We start from the raw sequence: 20776 nt of genomic DNA, 5'->3' as shown, positions 1-20776 counted from the left end.
AATCCAATGGCTATAGACCATGAGGTAATTGCCCATCTGGCCATTTCTTTTCCCAAACAAACTACAATACCATGTGTACTCCTCAAAGTTCTGTACACTGTGAAGATTTCCCCTGACCAGTATCTTTCAGGGTTGTCCCAGAAATGCTCGCTGGGCATTGACCATTCTCTTTAAAATATACTCATGGTGTAATATGCTCATATGATCACTTTATCATTCATTTAGTCTATCACTCAGAGCAGACTACTTTATTCTATCATAACAAGCAAGGTCTGAGAAAAGCAAAATGGCAAAGGTGTATTTCTCTTTTCGTATGTCTATGATGAATCACAAGATTATTTTTGCTGACTAAGTTCCTGGGGCATCCTAGTAAAACAACTACTACTTTGAAATTTTGTGTTTGCTTTATCAAAGATAAGACAGAATTCTGAGGAACCTAAAGATCATATATATATATATATATATATATATATGATTTGACTAATAGACTCTGAGTCTTTACAACTCACTTTCTAGAATTTGTTACATGGGTTTACCCAGCATGATAAGGACAGAAAAAATTAAACTAGCATTTACTATATTCTAGATTAGTTCATCTTCTTTTGACAAAACATTCTGACTAAAATAAACTTGAAAAATTGTTTATTCAACATTATAGTTTACAATTTATTCCAGATGGAAGGCAAGGCAAGAAAGTACTTACAGATAAGGAATTACAGAAGAAACCATGAAGGAATGCTACTTGATGCCTTGTTCATAGACCTGTGCTTAACTAGTTTTCTATTTTTATATTTGCTCAAACATTTTTTCATCTTTACTAAATTGGGTATTTCTTATTTACATTTCAAATGTTGTTCCTTTTCCTAGTTTCCAGGCCAGCATTCCCATAACCCCTCTCCCTCCCCTTCTATGTAGGTGTTCCCCTCCCAATCCTCCTCCCATTACCAGCCTTCCCCCAACAATCTTGTTCACAGGGGGTCCAGCCTTGGCACGACCAAGGGCTTCTCCTTCCACTAGTGCCCCTACTAGGCTATTCATTGCTACCTATGCATTTGTAGCCCAGGGTCAGTCCATGTATAGTCTTTGGGTAGTGGCTTAATCACTGGAAGTTCTGGTTGGTTGGCATTGCTGTTCATATGGGGTCTCAAGCCCATTCAGTTCCTTTAGTCCTTTCTCTGATTCCTTCAATAGGGGTCCTGTTCTCAGTTTGGTGTTTTTTTTTTTTTTGCTGGCATTTGCCTATGTTTTTGCCATATTGTGGCTGTGTATCTCAGGAGAGATATATATCCGGTTCCTGTCAGCCTGCACTTCTTTGCTTCATCCAACTTTTCTAGTTTGGTGACTATATATGTATGGGCCACATGTGGGTCAGGCTCTGAATGGCCATTCCTTCAGACTCTGTTCTAAACTTTGCCTCCCTAACCCCTCCTAAGAGTATTCATGTTCCCCTTTTCAAGAAGGAGTTAAGCATCTGCATTTCGGTCATCCTTCGTGGGTTTCATGTGATCTGTGGACCTAGGGTAATTCAAGCATTTGGGCTAATAGCCACTTATCAATGAGTGCATACCATGTGTGTTTTTCTGTAATTGGGTTACCTCACTCAGGATGATATTTTCTAATTCATTCCATTTGCCTATGAATTTCATGAAGTCATTGATTTGATAACTGAGTAGTACTCCATTCTCTGTATCCATTCCTCTCTTGAAGGGCATCTGGGATCTTTCTGGTGGCTATTATAAATAAGGCTGCTATGAACATAGTGGAGCATGTGTTTCTGTTATATATTGGAGCATCTTTTGGGTATATGCCCGAGAGGTATTAGCTGGGTCCTCAGGTAGTGCAATGTCCAATTATCAGAGGAAACTCCAGGCTGATTTCCAGAATGGTTGTACCAGTCTCTAATCCCACCAACAATGGAGGAGTGTTCCTCTTTTTCCACATCCTCACCAGCATCTGCTGTTTTGACCTTAGTCATTCTGACTGCTATGAGGTAGAATGTCAGGTTTGTCTTGATTTGCATTTCCCTTATGACTAAAGATGTTGAACATTTCTTTAGGTGCTTCCCAGCCATTCGATATTCTTCAGCTGTGAATTCTTTGTTTCGCTCTGAACCCCATTTTAATACATAGAGATAAATAGGAACCACATATACTAGCACTGGGCTGGAGTATCTTTACTTAGCATTTGTTTCATTGTTAACTGCATTGCCAGATTGACCTAATCCCTCGGTGTATTTGCTTCCTGCAGTCTAACTTCTTGAGTTATTTGTATGCTTTGGATATAAGACCTCTATCTGTTGTTGGATTGGTAAAGATCTTTGCCCAATCTGTTGGTTGCCGTTTTGTCCTAATGACAGCGTCCTTAGCCTTACAGAAGCTTTGTAGCTTTATGAGATCCCATTTGTCGATTCTTGATCTTAGAGCATAAGACATTGGTGTTTTGTTCAGGAAATTTTCTCCAGTGCCCATGTGTTCCAGATGCTTCCCCACTTTTCCTCCTATTAGATTGAGTGTGTCTGGTTTGATGTAGAGGTCCTTGATCCACTTGGACTTAAGCTTTGTACAGGGTGATAAGCATGGATCAATCTGCATTCTTCTACATGCTGACCTCCAGTTGAACCAGCACCATTTGCTGAAAATGCTATCTTTTTTCCACTGGATGGTTTTGGCTCCTTTGTCAAAAATCAAGTGACTATAGATGTGTGGGTTCATTTCTGGGTCTTCAATTCTGTTCCACTTGTTTATCTGTCTGTCCCTGTACCAATACCATACAGTTTTTATCACTATTGCTCTGTAATACTGCTTGAGTTCAGGGATAGTGATTCACCCCGAAGTCCTTTTATTGTTGAGGATAGTTTTAGCTATCTTGTTTTTTTGTTTGTTTGGTTTTGTTGTTATTCCAGATGAATTTGAAAATTGTTCTGTCTAACTCTCTGAAGAATTTGATTGGAATTTTGGTGGGGAGGGCATTGAATCTGTATTCTTCGCTTTTGGTAAAATGACCATTTTTACTATATTAATCCTGCCAATCCACAAACATGGAAGATCTTTTTTTTTTATTTTTATTAACTTGAGTATTTCTTATATACATTTCGAGTGTTATTCTCTTTCCTGGTTTCTGGGCAAACATCCCCCTAATCCCTCACCCTTCCCTCCTTTCTGGGTGTTCCCCTCCCCACCTCCCCCCATTGCCACCCTCCCCACAACAATCTAGTTCACTGGGGGTTCAGTCCTAGCAGGACCCAGGGCTTCCCCTTCCACTAGTGCTTTTACTAGGATATTCATTGCTACCTATGAGGTCAGAGTCCAGGGTCAGTCCATGTATAGTCTTTAGGTAGTGGCTTAGTCCCTGGAAGCTCTGGTTGCTTGGCATTGTTGTACATATGGGGTCTCGAGCCCTTTCAAGCTCTTCCAGTTCTTTCTCTGATTCCTTCAACGGGGGTCCTATTCTCAGTTCAGTGGTTTGCTGCTGGCATTCGCCTCTGTATTTGCTGTATTCTGGCTGTGTCTCTCAGGAGCGATCTACATCCGGCTCCTGTCAGCCTGCACTTCTTTGCTTCATCCATCCTGTCTAATTGGATGGCTGTATATGTATGGGCCACATGTGGGGCAGGCTCTGAATGGGTGTTCCTTCTGTGTCTGTTTTAATCTTTGCCTCTCTATTCCCTGCCAAGGGTATTCTTGTTCCCCTTTTAAAGAAGGAGTGAAGCAGTCACATTTTGATCATCCGTCTTGAGTTTCATTTGTTCTAGGCATCTAGGGTAATTCAAGCATTTGGGCTAATAGCCACTTATCAATGAGTGCATACCATGTGTGTTTTTCTGTGATTGGGTTACCTCACTCAGGATGATATTTTCCAGTTCCAACCATTTGCCTACAAATTTCATAAAGTCATTGTTTTTGATAGCTGAGTAATATTCCATTGTGTAGATGTACCACATTTTCTGTATCCATTCCTCTGTTGAAGGGCATCTGGGTTCTTTCCAGCTTCTGGCTATTATAAATAAGGCTGTGATGAACATAGTGGAGCATGTGTCTTTGTTATATGTTGGGGCATCTTTTGGGTATATGCCCAAGAGAGGTATAGCTGGATCCTCAGGCAGTTCAATGTCCAATTTTCTGAGGAACCTCCAGACTGATTTCCAGAATGGTTGTACCAGTCTGCAATCCCACCAACAATGGAGGAGTGTTCCTCTTTCTCTGCATCCTCGCCAGCATCTGCTGTCACCTGAGTTTTTGATCTTAGCCATTCTCACTGGTGTGAGGTGAAATCTCAGGGTGAACATGGGAGATCTTTCCATCTTCTGAGATCTTCAATTTCTTCAGAAACTTGAAGTTCTTATCACACAGATCATTCACTTCCTTGGTTAAAGTCACACCAAGGTATTTGATATTATTTGACACTATTGTGAAGGGTGTAGTTTCCCTAATTTCTTTCTCAGCTTGTTTCTCTTTTGTCTAGAGGAAGACTGCTGATTTATTTGAGTTAATTTTATACCCAGCCACTTTGCTGAAGTTGTTTATCAAGTTTAGTAATTCTCTGGTGGAACTTTGGGGATCACTTAAATATACTATCATATCATCTACAAATAGTGATATTTTCACTTCTTCCTTTCCAATCTCTATCACTTTGATCTCCTTCTGTTGTCTGATTGCTCTGGCTAGGACTTCGAGAACTATATTGAATAAGTAGGGAGAGAGTGCGCAGCCTTGTCTAGTCCCTGATTTTAGTGGGATTGCTTCAAGTTTCACTGCATTTCGTTTAATGGTAGCTACTGGTTTGCTGTATTCAGCTTTTACTATGTTTAGGTATGGGCCTTGAATTCCTATTCTTTCCAGGACTTTTATCATGAAGGCGTTTTCAATTTTGTCAAATGCTTTCTCAGCATCTAACAAAATGACCATGTGGTTTTTATCTTTCAGTTTGTTTAACTAGCGGATTATGTTGACAATTTTCTGTATATTAAACCATCCCTGCATGCCTGGGATGAAGCCTACATGATCATGATGGATGATTGTTTTGATGTGTTCTTGGATTCAGTTTGCAAAAATTTTATTGAGTATATTTATGTCGATATTCATAAGGGAAATTGGTCTAAAGTTCTCTTTCTTTGATAAGTCTTTGTGTGGTTTAGGTATAAGAAGAATTATGGTTTCATAGAAGGAACTTGGTATCACTCTGTCTGTTTCAATTTTGTGGAATAGTTTGGACGGTATTGGTATGAGGTCTTCTATGAAGGTCTGATAGAATTCTGCACTGACCCCAACTGAACCTGGGCTCTTTTTGTTTGGAAATTTTTAATGACTGCTTCTATTTCTTTAGGAGTTTTGGGGTTATTTAAATGGTTTATCGCTTTCTGATTCACCTTTGGTAATTGGTATTTGTCTAGGAAATTGTCAATTTCTTCTAGATTTTCAAGTTTTTTTGAATATAGGCTTTTATAGTAGGATCTGATGATTTTTTTGAATTTTCTCTGATTCTGTTGTTTTGTCTCCCTTTTCATTTTTGATTTTGTTAATTTGGATACTCTCTCTGCACCCTCTGGTTAGTCTGGTTAAGGGTTTATCTATCTTGTTGATTTTCTCAGAGAACCAGCTCCTGGTTTGTTGATTCTTTGTATAGTCCTTTTAGTTTTTATTTGTTTGGTTCAGCCCTGAGTTTGATTATTTGCTGCCTTCTACTCCTCTTGGGTGTATTTGCTTCTTTTTGTTCTAGAGTTTTTAAGTGTGCTGTCAGGCTGCTGATATATGCTTTCTCATGTTTCTGCAAGCACGCAGACCTATGAGTTTTCCTCTTAGCACAGCTTTCATTGTGTCCCATAAGTTTGGGTATATTGTACCTTCGTTTTCATTAACTTCTAGGAAGTCTTTAATCTCTTTTGTTATTTCTTTCTTGACAAGGTTATCACTGAGTAGAGCATTGTTCAACTTACATGTATATGTGGGTGTTCTTTCCTTATTGTTATTGAAGACCAGCTTTAGCCCGTGGTGGTCTGATAGCATGCATGGGATTCTTTCTATCTTTCTGTATGTGTTGAGGCCTCTTTTGTGATCTAATTGATGGTCAATTTTGGAGAAAGTACCATGAGGTGGTGAGTAGAAAGTATATCCTTTTGTTTTATTATAGAATGTTCTATAAATCTCTGTTAAGGCCATTTGGTTCATAACTTCTGTTAGTCTGTCTACGTCTCTGTTTAATTTCTGTTTCCATGATCTGTCCATTGATGAGAGTGGGGTATTGAAATCTCCTACTATTATTATGTGAGGTTCAATGTATGCTTTGAGCTTTAGTAAGGTTTCTTTTATGTATGTAGGTGCCCTTGTATTTGGAGCATAGATATTTGGATTGACAGTTCATCTTGGTGGATTTTTCCTTTGATGAATATGAAGTGTCCTTCCTTATCATTTTTGATGACGTTTGGTTAAAAATCAATTTTATTCAATATTAGAATGGCTACTCTAGCTTGCTTCTTCAGACCATTTGCTTTCAGGCATGTTGTCGTTCTTGTCCACTGGATTTCAGTTGTCCCTGTGGGCAGGATCCAGAAGGGCCTGCCCTTACTTCTCCTAGTTCCCTGTATGCAGGGGTTCCAGATGGTGCTAGATGTTTTCCTCTAGAGTCAGAAATGTGAACAGAGAGTATTCTCCTCTGGTTTCCCAGGAGTGTCTGCCCCTCTGAAGGTCTAGCTCTGCCTTCCATGGGATTTGGGTGCAAGGAACTGTTTAATCGGTTCAGTTCAGATCCTGGCGCAGTCTGGATCGCACGGCTCCTGCAGCTTGACTGCTCCTATCTTTCTGTGTCCAGAGGCACTATACAGTTTCATCTTGGTCCAGGGATGTGGGTGAAGGTGGGCAGAAGTAGCAGTCTCCCCTGCCTGCAGTCTCAGGAGTGCTCACACTTCTGGGTGATCAGTTCTCTCACCCACAGGGTTTGGGAGCAGGGAGCTGTGGGCCAGGATCAGCGAGGTTTGGGCGCCAGCTAGAAAGTAGAAATGTCCAGTCGCAGAGGAATTTTGCCTTTGTGTGTCCTAAGTCCACCAGGCAAGTCACTTCGAGCAGAAAAGTTGGTCTTACCTCTAGTATCAGGCCTGAAGTCGCTCGTTGGGGTTAGGTTTCAGCTCTCCATGAGGGCAGCAACCAGAAGGGCCCTGCCCCTACTGCTCCTGGGTCCTTGTGCACAGGGGGCCAAGATGACACTAGGCATTTTCCTCTACAGTCAGAAATGTGGGCAGAGAGTAGTCTCCTCTGGTTTCCCAGGAGTGTCTGCCCCTCTGAATGCCTAGCTCTCCCTCCCACAGGATTTGGGTGCAGGGAGCGGTTTGACCAGTTCAGTTCAGATCCTGGCACAGTCGGGACCACAGGGCTCCTGCAGCTTGATTGTTCCTATCTTCCTGTGTTCAGAGGCACTATACAGTTTCCTCTTAGGCCAGTGATGTGGGCAAAGGTGGGCAGAAGTAGTGGTCTCTCCTGCCCTGCTGTCTCCCGGTTGCCCACACTTCTGGGCAATCAGCTCTCTCTCCCATGGGGTTTGGGAGCAGGGAGCTGTGGGCTGGCATCAGTGAGATTCAGGCACCTTAGCTAGTTTTCTTATGAAGGGTTATCTTTCCATGGAATGGTGTCGCCCAAGGTGGGCTGTGCACTTCTACATTATTTACTTAGGAAGATAATCTCCAACATGTAAACTCACAAGAAAATTTGATCTAGGCAATTCCTTTTTTGTGACTCTACTATCAGATGACTCTAGGCTCTTGCAAATCAACAAAGATGATCAAAGCATGACAAGTATGAAAAATACAGAAAAACTGAATAGATTAGTCAGCTTTATATAAAATAATGTTGTTTAATATATCACCACAATATTACGAGGAATATAATTATTTTTTCTCTTGAAATCATTAGTCATTGGGGCTTGACTAATCTAAGCTAGCTTAACTAAGCCTGATTATGAGGTTATAAAGGTCTAAGTCAGCTTCATGGGTCTCTTATTACCTACATAGTAACAAACCAGAATAAAAGTGAAAATATATTTATGTTATTTGCTTATGTTACAAATATTAAAAGCTCATTATCCAAATTAACTCGAATAGGATAAAAATGGAATTCAAGAAAGGAATGGAAAGGGGTAAATACATAATGGATGACACGTTTTAGTATATAGTCTCCTTTCTGTGAAAACAAATCTGAAGCCTTGATAGACAAGTTGCTAATTATGTGAGTATTCTCAGAATAAAACCCATGAGAGAGGTAGGAAGCAAGTTTAAAAGAAACAAAACTATAGTGTATTTAAAGAAAAGTCTTCAGATTATTGTATTATAATGTCTACAGCTTTGCTGCTCACAAATTGTGATAAATTTGGACTTTTTTACCACTGACATGACCAGTCACTTGAATCAGAGATGCCTCTGAGAAGGAGGTATACACTTAAGTAAAGTATTTTCCTTAGGCTTAGAGAAATTACTGCGATACAGGGAGATTCAGTTCTGAGTCATAATCATATTAGGGAACATTTTATGAAGATACTGAGGTAAGAAGATACATCTTTCCCATCAGGGAAATGCCTGGGGCACAGAGAGATTCAGCTGTGAATCACACACAGGGAATATTCCAAGAAGATAGCAAGGTAAAGAGATAGATATGTATCTTTTATGAACATGAAGTCAATAATATTGTCTATTTACTAAAAAAGTTATCTAGCATATCATATATATCAAATAACAATACCTACTAAATTCATTTATGCAATTTATTGAGTTTTTAATTAAGTTATGAACACTATGCTGTATATTAAAGTTATTGAAACAATGGAGCATTTTTATTTGTTTTCAAGGAAAATCAAGTAAGTTATATCAGTTAAAATTCAGAAAATGAGTACAATGAAATATACTTATAGACAGTTATAGAATACAAAGGTGTTCCATTGTATGTGTGACTATACTATTTTGACTGTTTTAAAACAAAGTAAATTAAAGACATTTTTCCAGTAGAGGTGTGTCAGAAGTTTTTAACAAAATTTTAAGAATACTTCAAGGAGTCCAACAGGGAAGAAAGAAAGAAAGTAAGAAAGAAAGAAAGAAAGAAAGAAAGAAAGAAAGAAAGAAAGGAAGAAAGGAAGAAAGGAAGGAAGGAAGAAGCATTCTAGAATGATGTAGTTAGGAGTGGGAACATATAGTCTGAGACACTGTGCCATCAACAATGGTAATCATTATTGTCAATTAACCCTTAACTTTATCTTTACAAGTCTATCAAATAACAACTATTGACTATAATCTAATTTTTCTAGATTAAAAAATGAGGTTTAAAGAAGCTTTATGTTTCATAGACATATAAGTAATTGATAGAGGATAGAGTGGGATACACAAACAGGTCTGCCTGATTTCAATGCTATTCATAATAAGATACAAAAGTCCTTATTCATGTCTACTATGAGTCAACAGTGGATCTATTGACCCACTTTAAATAGTTGTTGAAGGCATATAACTGAAAAGCTATATCACAAAATATGCATGGGACTAATTTTTTTCCTACATTGTTGAGTGGGGTCTGAGAGGACAGAAACTATATCACTCACAGTGGAACTTGAATTAGTAGATTAATGTTCAAGAGTATAAAAGAAGAGTATACATGAGAGCATGGCTGGATCAACAGCCAACACTAAGTAAAGCAAAGAGCATTTCTGAAGAGACTTGATGCAAAGTAATGGAATAATGAGATCATAAACCTAAGAGAATTAATGTCAGTTGACATTCATATCTGGTACACAGAGTTATTTATCGATTTTCAAGCTTTTTACTCTCTTTCTATATGATGAGCAGCCACTCATGGTGGATAAATGAATAGGTGGGTATATTAAAAAAATAAACAAATGAAGATATTGGTAGGTATATAGGTGGGTAAATGAGCAGACATGTATATATTCATCTATATAAAGGAAAAGGATTTGAAGAGTAATTTTAGAGCTACAGGTTTGAAATAATTTTTATAAAGTGAACTACATTAAAAGATAAGACTTTTCACTTCTCTAGAAGAAACAGTAAAAACTTTAAATCATGAGCTACATTACTGATGCTCTCTCTCTCATATATATATATATATATATATATATATATATATATATATATATATATATATATATTGAACTGTTACCATCTAATGAATCATTGCTTTAATATCCTACTTGATCCTCAAGAGCAATATGTTACTATGGAAACCTGAGTCTGTCTAGCCATTAATGCCTTATTTTTCCCACACAGGAATTTGAATATTATATTATTCCCTCAGCAAAAATTAAATTAGCAATTATTCACCTGAAAATAGCATCAATGAGATCCAAGAAAACACACAGAACTAATGATGTGTTAAATTCACATAAATTATCTTTGAACTGTGGTAAGGTCTCATGAACCTGAAGTATTTCACACATGCACATAAACATATACACACACGTGTGCATACACACACACACACACACACACACAGGATGCTTGAGGGAGAAAGGTGAGGAAGATAACTTACCTGTGTTGGCTCAGCATAGCACATTCACCCCACTTCTCTATGTCATTTTCTGATGTTCCTTAGTAACACAAGGTTTTCTTTCGGCAAACCTGTAGGGTCCTTTATATGGATTTCTGCTATTGATTACTTTTCTCCCTGGGACATACATTTGATAACTTTCCAATTCCTGTTCTGTTTTCTTTTCTCCTGGTTTAGTTATAGTCATCAAATTCTTCTTCTTCTTCTTCTTCTTCTTCTTCTTCTTCTTCTTCTTCTTCTTCTTCTTCTTCTTCTTCCTCCTCCTCCTCCTCCTCCTCCTCCTCTTCCTCCTCCTCCTCCTCTTCATCATCATTATGATTATATTTAATTAGTTCTTTGAGAATTTTGTACATGTTTTGACCATACTCCCACCTTTCCAAGATCCAGTCTCCCTTTGCTTCCCACCTAATTTTTTGTCCCCCTTTCCATCAAGATTAATGACACAATATTTTGAAATATGTGGCCTTCCACTGGAGTGTATAGTCTTGTATCTATATCTTATAAGACCTATATCTTATAGAAAACTGACCCTTCTTCTCCCAGTAGCTAAAGATGCCACTATCTCCGGGGATAGTTGTGAAACTTCATGCCCAACCTCATTTTTTATGCTGGGATTGTCTTAAACTTTCACAGTTCTTGGGCATGTTGATACAACTGCTGTGATTTCAAATGTAAAGCTGCATTTTTAAGTGCAGAAGACACTTTTCATTGTTGTCATCAGCCACATTTCCAAGCCCTCTTCCACAGTTGTTGCTGATCTTGGGATGAAAGGGTACAGTATATATGTACCACTTAGGGTTGAACATTCTGCAATCTCATTTTCTGCTCTTTGACCAGTTATGAGACTCTGTCTTGATTTACTACAAATAGATGCTTCTCTGATGAACGTTCAAGGATGTATTAATCTACGGGTATAATTGTAAGTCATTAGGAGTTAGTTTAATATTGTCCACTTAGCAGGATAATAGTGATAGGTTCTCTTTTAGTGTCAATAACTGGTCTACCTATAGGTTCCTTGCCCAGTAATGGTGCCAGGTATGGGTTTTATCTTGTGGACTGAAGTTATATCCAAGCAGAAAGTTGTTGGTTACTACCATGGTATGTGTGCTACAATTGCATTACTAGGCATGCCATGCCTGAGAAGTTCTTATTATAGCACACAGTCTTTTAAAAAATAAATCTAGAGTCTCATTGAATGTGGAGGCAGTTCTTGGGCATTTGTGTGGTCTCATCAGTACATGCAAGCAACCATGTCTAAGGGATGTGCAATTGGCATTGATCTTGGCACCACCTACTCCTGTGTGGGTGTCTTCCAGCATGGAAAGGTGGAAATAATTGCCAATGACCAGGGTAACCATACCTCACCGAGTTATGTTGCTTTTACTGACACAGAATGATTAATTGGGGATGCAGCCAAGAATCAGGTTGCAATGAACCCCACCAACACAGTTTTGGATGCCAAATGTTTTTGATGATGCTGTTTTTCAGTTTGATATGAAGCACTGACCCTTCATGGTGGTGAATGATGCAGGAAGGCCCAAGGTCCAAGTCAAATACAAAGGGAAGACTATCCAGAGGAAGTGTCCTCAATGGTTCTGACAAAGATGAAGGAAATTGCAGAAGCTTACCTTGGAAAGACCGTTGCCAATGTCATAGTGACAGTGCCAGCTTACTTCAATGACTATTAGCAGCAGGCAACAAAAGATGCTGGAACTATTGCTGGCATCAATGGACTCAGAATTATCAATGAGCCAACTGCTGCTGCTAATGCTTGTATGGCTTAGATATAAGAAGGTCAGAGCTGAAAGGAATGTGCTGATTTTTGACTTGGGAACTGTCAATGCTCACTATTGAGGATGGGATTTTTGAAATCAAATCAACAACTGGAGACTCCCACTTGGTTGGAGAAGACTTTGACGACCAAACGGTCAACCATTTAATTGCTGAGTTTAAGCAAAAGCATGAGAAAGACATCAGTGAGAACAAGAGAGCTTGCCTATGAGCGGGCCAAGCACACCTGCTCCTCCAGCACCCAGGCCAATATTGAGATTGATTCTCTCTATGAGGGAATTGACTTCTATACTTCCATTACCCGGGTACCCGGGCTCAATTTGAGGAATTGAATGCTGATTGATTCCATGGCATACTGGTCCCTGTAGAGAAGGCCCTTTGAGAGGCCAAACTAGACAAGTCACAGATCCAGGATATTGTTTGGTGAGTGGTTCTACCAGAATCCCCAAGATTCATAAATTTCCTCAAGACTGCTTCAATGGAAAAGAACTGAATAAGACTATTAACCCCGATGAAGCTATTGCCTATGGTGCAGCTGTCCAGACAGTGTTTCTATTTGGACACAAGTCTAAGAATGTTCAGGATTTGCTGCTCTTGGATGTCACTCCTCTTTTTGTAGGTATTGAAAGCTGGTGGAGTCATGCCAGTCCTCATCAAGCACAATACCACCATCCCCACCAAGAAGACACAGACTTCCATCACCTATTCTGACAACCAGCCAGGTGTACTCATTCAGATGTATGAAGTTGAAAGGGCCATGACCAAGGACAACAACCTTCTTAGAAAATCTGACCTCACAGGTATACCTACAGTACCCTATGGGGTTCCTCAGATTGAGATTACTTTTGACATCAATGCCAGTGGCAGCCTCAATGTTTTTGCCATATATGAGAACACAGAAAAGGAGAAAAAGACCACCATCACCAATGACAAGGTCTGCTTGAGTAAGGAGGATATTGGGTACATTGTCTAAGAAGCTGAGAAGTACAAAGCTGAGGACGAGTACCAGAGAGAAAGGCTTTCCTTCAAGAATTCACTGGAGTCCTATGCCTTCAACATGAAAGCAACAGTTGAAGATGAGAAACTTCAAGGCAAGATCCATGATGAGGATAAACAGAAGATTCTTGACAAGTGAAATGAAATCATCAGCTGGCTGGATAAGAACAAGACTGCAAAAGGAAAGAATTTGAACACCAGCAGAAAGAGACTGCCCCACCTGGGGGATCTATGCTGTATACAGACACCAAACCCAGACACTATTGCTGATGCTAAGAAGTGTATGCTGTCAGGAACCTGATATAGCTGTCTCCTGAAAGGCTATGCAGAGCCTGACAAATACAGAGGTGGATACTCACAGCCAACAATTGAATAGAGAACGGGGTACACAATAGAGGAGGTAGAGAAAGAACTGAAGGAGCTGAAGGGGTTTGAAATCCCATAAGAAGAAGAAAAATATCAACCAACCAGACACCCAAGAGCTCCCAGGGACTAAACCACCATCCCAAGAGTACACAAGAATAGACATTGGCTCCAGCCACAGATGTAGCAGAGGATGGCTTTGTTAGGCATCAATGGGAGAAGAGGGCCTTGGTCCTATCAAGTCTTGATGCCCCAGTGTAGGAAAATTGCAGGGCAGGGAGTTGGGAGGGAGTGGGTGGGTGAGGGAACACCCTCAGAGAAGCAGAGTGAGGTGGATAGGTTAGTAGGTTTCTGGATGGGAAACTGGGAAAGGGGATGACATTTAAAATGTAAATAAGAAGTATCCAATAAAAGAAAAAATGTAGAAAGAAAGAAAGAAAGAAAGAAAGAAAGAAAGAAAGAAAGAAAGAAAGAAAGAAAGAAAGAAAGAGCTAGAGAAAGTCTGCAACCCTGTCATTACCATTCTGTACCAGAATGCTAGTGGCATGCCTGGAGGAATTCTCTGGTAGGGTCTCTCCTCCATCTGGTGGTGCTTCTTCAGGTCCCACCATTGAAGAGGTGGATTAAGTAAGTTCAAGTTGCTCCACAGGGATCCAAAAGAAGAAATATGTAATAATAAAACTGTTTAAATTGGCAGCGCCCCCAGGCCCCCCAAAAAGTAAATCTAACCAAAAAATAAAGAGTTGTATAGTCTTTAGATTCTTGGGAAGTGTTCTGATTTTTTAGCAGATTCAGCTTTGTTCTCTGAACAATGTTCTCTTGACTTCTTTAGAACTTCTACCAAGTGGATCTCATTTGCTATAAACTGGAGTAATTCAGAAATGTAGGATGATGGTACTTGGGGAGATCTCACATGACAAATTTTCCAGCTCACCATTCTATATCATTGATGAGAATGTCTCTTCTCCATTTCCTGCTTCTCTGCCACTTGTCATTCATATGAAATTCCCAGTACCACCTCTCAAATAAACTTCAAGCAACGAAGTCTTTGATTCTGAGTCTTCTAATTGGATATTTTTTTATTTACATGTCAAACATTTTTCCTTTTCATGGTTCCTGTCCATAAGACCCCATCACTTCCACCTTCACTTCTTCTATAAGGGTGTTCCCCTCCCCATTCACCCCTTTCACACCTTCCCCCACATTATGTTACACTGAGGGTTCAACCGTGGCAGGACCAAGGACTTCTCCTATGCTTGGTGCCCAAAAAGGTCATCCTCTGCTACATATGCAGATAGAACCACGGGTCAGTCCATGTATTGTCTTTGAGTAGCGGTTTAGTTCCTGGGAGCTCTCGTTGTTTGGCATTGTTGTTACTCTGGGGTTGCAAGCCCCTTCAGCTCTTTCAATCCTTACTCTAATTCATCCAATGGGGGTCCTTTTCTCAGTTCAAAGGTTTGTTGCTAGCATTCACCTCTGTATTTGACATGCTTTGGCTATGTCTTTCAGGAGACAACTATAGCTGGTTCCTGTCAGCATGTACTTCTTAGTTTCATCAATTTTATCTAGTTTTAGTGGCTGTATATATATGCATGTATGAATATATGCCACATGTGGGGCAGGTTCTGAATGACCATTCCTTCAGTCTCTGCTCCAAACTTTGCCTCCATATTTCCTCCTATGGATATTTTTATTCCCCTTTTAAGAAGGAGTGAAGCATCCACACTTTGGTCATCCTTCTTCTTGAGCTTCATGTGGTCTATGGATGGTATCTTGGGTAATTTGAGCTTTCAGGCTAATATCCACTTATCAGTGAGTGCATATCATGTGTGTTTTTCTGTGATTGGGTTACCTCACTCAGGATGACACTTTCTAGTTCAATCCATTTGTCTATAAATTTCATAAAGTTATTGTTTTTGATAGCTGAGTCATACTCCATTGTGTAGATGTCCCACATTTTCTGTATCCATTCCTCTGTTGAAGGGCATCTGGGTTCTTTCCATTTTCTGGCTATTATAAATAAGGCTGCTATGAACATAGTGGAGCATGTGTCTTTGTTGTATGTTGGAGCAGCTATTGGGTATATGCCCAGGAGCAGTACAGCTGGGTCCTCAGGGAGTGTAATGTTAAATTTTCTGAGGAACCTCCAGACTGATTTCCAGAGTCCTTGTACGAGTTTGCAATCCCACCAACAATGAAGGAATGTGCCTCTTTCTCTACATCCTTGTCAGCATCCGCTGTCATCTGAGTTTTTGATCTGGGCCATTCCGACTGGTGTGAGGTGGAATCTCAAGGTTATTTTGATTTTCATTTCCCTGATGACTAAGGACATTGGGCATTTCTTTAGGTGCTTCTCAGCCACTCAGCATTTCTCAGCTGAGAATTCTTTGTTTAGCTCTGTACCCAATTTAATAGGGTTATTTGGCTCTCTGGAGTCTAACTTCTTGAGTTCTTTGTATATTTTGGATATTAGCCCTCTATCAGATGTAGGATTGGTAAAGATCTTTTCCCAATCTGTTGGTTGCATTTTTGTCCTAATGACAGTTTCCTTTGCCTACAGAACCTTTGCAGTTTTCTAAGGTCCCATTTGTTGATTCTTGATCTTAGAGCTTAAGTGTTTTGACTTCTTCCCTTCCAATTTATATCCCTTTGACTTCCTTTTGTTGTCTGATTGCTCTGACTATGACTTTGAGAACTATATTGAATAAGTAGGGAGAAAGTGAGCAGCCTTGTCTAGTCCTTGATTTTAGTGGGATTGTTTTAAGTTTCTCTCCATTTAGTTTAATATTAGCTACTGGTTATATGTATATTGCTTTTACTATGTTTAGGTATGTGCCTTGAATTCTAGATCTTTCCAGGACTTTTTATCATAAACGGGTGATGAATTTTGTCAATTGCATTCTCAGCATCTAATGAAATGATGTGTTTTTTTTTCTTCTTTGAGTTTGTTTATATAGTGGATTACATTGATAGATTTCCATATATTGAAACATCCCCTCATCCCCTGGGATGAAGCCTACTTGGTCATGATGGATGATCATTTTGATGTGTTCTTGGATTTGCTTTGCAAGAATTTTATTGAGTATTTTTGCATCGATATTCAAAAGGGAAATTGGTCTGAAGTTCTCTTTCTTTGTTGGGTCTTTGCGTGGTTTAAGTATAAGAATAATTGTGGCTTCATAGAAGAAATTTGGTAGTGCTCCGTCTGTTTCTATTTTGTGGAATAGTTTGGACAGTATTGATATGAGGTCTTCTATGAAGGTCTGATAGAATTCTGCACTAAACCCATCTGTTCCTGGGCTGTTTTTGATTGGGAGACTTTTAATAACTGCTTCTATTTCTTTAGGAGTTACAGCATTGTTTAGATGATTTATTTCTTCCTGATTTAACTTGGTACCTGGTATCTGTCTAGAAAAGTGTCTATTCCTCCAGATTTTCAAGTTTTTTTGAATATAAGCTTTTGTAGTAGGATCTGATGATTTTTTGAATTCCTCAGATTCTGTTGTTATGTCTCCCCTTTCATTTCTGATTTTGTTAATTTGAATACTCTCTCTGTGTTCTCAGGTTAGTCTGACTAAGGGTTTATCTATCTTGTTGATTTTCTCAGAGAACCAGCTCCTGGTTTGTTGATTCTTTGTATAGTCCTTTTAGTTTTTAATTTGCTTGATTTCAGCCCTGAGTTTAATTATTTCCTGCCTTTTACTCCTCTTGGGTGTATTTGCTTCTTTTTGTTTTAGAGCTTTTAGCTGTGCTGTCAAGCTGCTAATGTATGATCTCTCCTGTTTCTTTGGGGTCACTCAGAACTATGATTTTTTTTTCTCGTAGCACTGCTTTCATTGTGTCCCATAAGTTTGGGCATGTTGTGCATTCATTTTCATAAAATTCTAAAAAGTCTTTAATTTCTTTCTTTATTTCTTCTTGACCAAGTTATTGAGTAAAGCATTGTTCAGCTTCCATGTATATGTGGGCTTTCTGTTGTTTTTGTTGTTACTGAAGACCTGTCTTAGCCCATGGTGATCTGATAGGATGCATAGGATTATTTCTTTTTGTATTTGTAAGGCCTGTTTTTTGACTGATTATATGGTCAGTTTTGGAGAAGGTACCATGAGGTGCTGAGAAGAAGGTATAGTCTTTTGTTTTAGGATAAAATGTTCTATAAATATCTGTGTAAGTCCATTTGGTTCATAACTTCTGTTAGCTTCTCTATGTCTCTGCTTATTTTCTGTTTCCATGATCTGTCCATTGATGAATAGGGGGTGTTGAAATCTCCTACTATTATTGTGTATGGTGTAATGTATGATTTGAGATTTACTAAAGTTTCTTTTATTAATGTGGGTGCCCTTGCATTTGGAGAATAGATGTTCAGAATTGTGAGTTAATCTTGGTGGACTTGTCCTTTGATGAGTATAAAGTACCTTTCCTTTTCTTTTTTGATAACTTTTCATTGAAAGTCAATTTTATTTGATATTAGAATGACTAGTCCAGTTTACTTCTTAGGACGATTTGTTTAGAAATTTTTCCAGCCTTTTACTCTGAGGTAGTGTCTGTCTTTGTCTCTGATGTGTGTTTCCTGTATGCAGCAAAATGCTGAGTCCTCTTTCCTTATCCAGTCTGTTAATGTGTCTTTTTATTGGGGAATCGTCTGTTGATGTTAAGAGATATTAAGGAATAGTGTTTGTTGTTTCCTGTTATTTTTGTTGTTAGAGGTGGAGTTAATGTTTGTGTGTGTCTCTTCTTTGGTTTCATTGCAAGGAAGTTACTTTCCTGCTTTTTCTAGGGTGTTTTTCCCTCCTAGTGTTGAAGTTTTCCATCTATTATCCTTTGTAGGGCTGGATTTGTAGAAAGATATTGTGTAAATTTGGTTTTGTCATGGAATATCTTGGTTTCTTCATATATGTTAATTGAGAGTCTTGCTGTTTAGAGTAGCCTTGGCTGGCAGTTGTGTTCTCTTAGGGTCTATATGATATCTGCCCAGGATCATCTGACTTTCATAGTCTCTGGTGAGAAGTCAAGTGTAATTCTGATTGGTCTACCTTTATATGTTACTTGACTTTTTCCCTTACTGCTTTTAAAATACTTCCTTTATTTTTTGAATTTGGTGTTTTGACTATAATGGGACAGTAGGACTTTCTTTTCTTGTCCAATCTATTTAGACAAGAAATAGATTAGACAAGAGTTCTGTAGGCTTTTGTATGTTTATGGGCATCTCTTTCTTTAGGTTAGGGAAGTTTTCTTCTATAATTTTGTTGAAGATATTTACTGGTGTTTTAATTTGGGAATCTTCACTCTCTTCTATACCTATTATCCTTAAGTTTGATCTTCTCATTGTTTCCTGGATTTCCTGGATGTTTTGGGCTAGGGGTTTTTTGCATTTTAAATTATCTTTGACAGTGGTGTCCATGCTTTCTATGGTATCATCTGAGATTCTCTCTTCTATCTCTTGTATTCTGTTGGTGATGCTTGCATCCTTAACTCCTGATCTATTCTCTACGTTTTCTGTCTCCAGGCTTGTCTCTTTTTGTGCTTTCTTTTTTTTTTTTATGTTGGATCCCCTAAAATTGAAGTTATAAATGGCTGCTATGTATGTACACGGAATTGAACCTGAGGCCTCTTCAAGTGCAGCAAATGCTCTTAACTAATGAACCATCTCTCCAGCCCATGCCATTTTTTTTGATTAATGAATTTTTAAAAATAATTCCATAAATGCTTTACCATTATTAGCAGAAAGTGATTTTCAAGGTATCAAAAAATCTGTACCAACGTTTGAACTAGCTCACAGAATCTTCTTTTCTATTAGTATATGGCTTTTTTTTTTAATTATTAACTTGAGTATTTCTTATATGCATTTCGAGTGTTATTCCCTTTCCCGGTTTCCGGGCAAACATCCCCCTCCCCCCTCCCCTTCCTTATGGGTGTTCCCCTCCCCATCCTCCCCCCATTGCCGCCCTCCCCCCAACAATCTAGTTCACTGGGGGTTCAGTCTTAGCAGGACCCAGGGCTTCCCCTTCCACTGGTGCTCTTACTAGGGTATTCATTGCTACCTATGAGGTCAGAGTCCAGGGTCAGTCCATGTATAGTCTTTTTGTGCTTGCTTTATTGTTTCTATTTCCATTTTTAAATCCTGGATGGTTTTGCCCATTTCCTTCACCTGTTTGTTTGTCTTCTCCTGTAATTCTTTAAGAGATTTTTATGTCTCTTTGAGGGCACCTGTTTTTTTTTTTTTTTTTACTTGTGTTGTACTGCAAGTCTTTAAGGGAGTTATTTATTTTAATAAATTTAATATATTTATTTAATTTTTAATAATTTATTTATATATTTATTTAATATATTTAAATAAATGTGATTTCTAATTCAAATTTTGCATTCCCCATGTGTTTGGATATCTAGTATTTGCTTTCATGAGAGAACTGGGTTCTGATAATGCCAAGTAGTCTTGGTTTCTGTTGCTTAGGTCCCTGGGTTTGCCTCTCACCATCAGGTAGTCTCTGGTGTTAGCTTGTCTTCCTTCCTCTGAAAGTGGCTTGATCCTCCTGTAGCCATGTGTGTCAGCACTCCTGTAGAGCTATTGTCTTTCAGCTGGATCTGAGAATAGAGAGCTCTGCTCTCAGGTTTGTAGATGCTCCTGATGATGATTCTGATTCTTCTTTAAAGAAAACTCAAGTTAGCTCTCATGGCTTGGATGTTATAGGTGACCTAAATTTATTTAGAAAATTTTTATTATTTATTTAGAAAATTTAGGCTCCATTCCTATAGTTTTACCTCTAAGTATAGTATAAATCGAGAATAGTAGGAGGTAATTGACCAACACTACTGCTCCTTATATTATATTTTGTGACTATTAATGTTTACAAATACTGGATATTATCTGGACAGTTTTCCTTTCCATGGTTTTAAGGTGAAGTTTTGCCAAATTATAGGGATGAACTTTACATTTTTTTCTTAAGAAAATATAAGTAGGTGAAATCTCTCTCTTTTTTTGCAACCAAGACCTACAGCTCAAATCTTCCCTATCCCTTGATTTAGACTATACATTGTGAATCCTAACTGGTGACCATGAAACTTCAAATGTGCACCAGGAGGTAGAACTAAGGAAGAAT

General features: G+C 38.7%; 1 pseudogene; it reads left to right on the top strand.

Moving 5' to 3' along the window:
- Nucleotides 1-11599: 11599 nt before the first annotated feature.
- On the top strand, nt 11600-14382 carry Hspa8-ps9 (heat shock protein family A (Hsp70) member 8, pseudogene 9; annotated as a pseudogene).
- The last annotated feature ends 6394 nt before the right edge of the window (nt 14383-20776 follow it).

Source organism: Rattus norvegicus, chromosome 7, assembly GCF_036323735.1.
Source record: "Rattus norvegicus strain BN/NHsdMcwi chromosome 7, GRCr8, whole genome shotgun sequence".
In the NCBI taxonomy this organism is placed as follows: Eukaryota; Metazoa; Chordata; class Mammalia; order Rodentia; family Muridae; genus Rattus; species Rattus norvegicus.
Note: the sequence above shows the minus strand (reverse complement) of the source record. Positions and strands in the feature narration are given on the sequence as shown.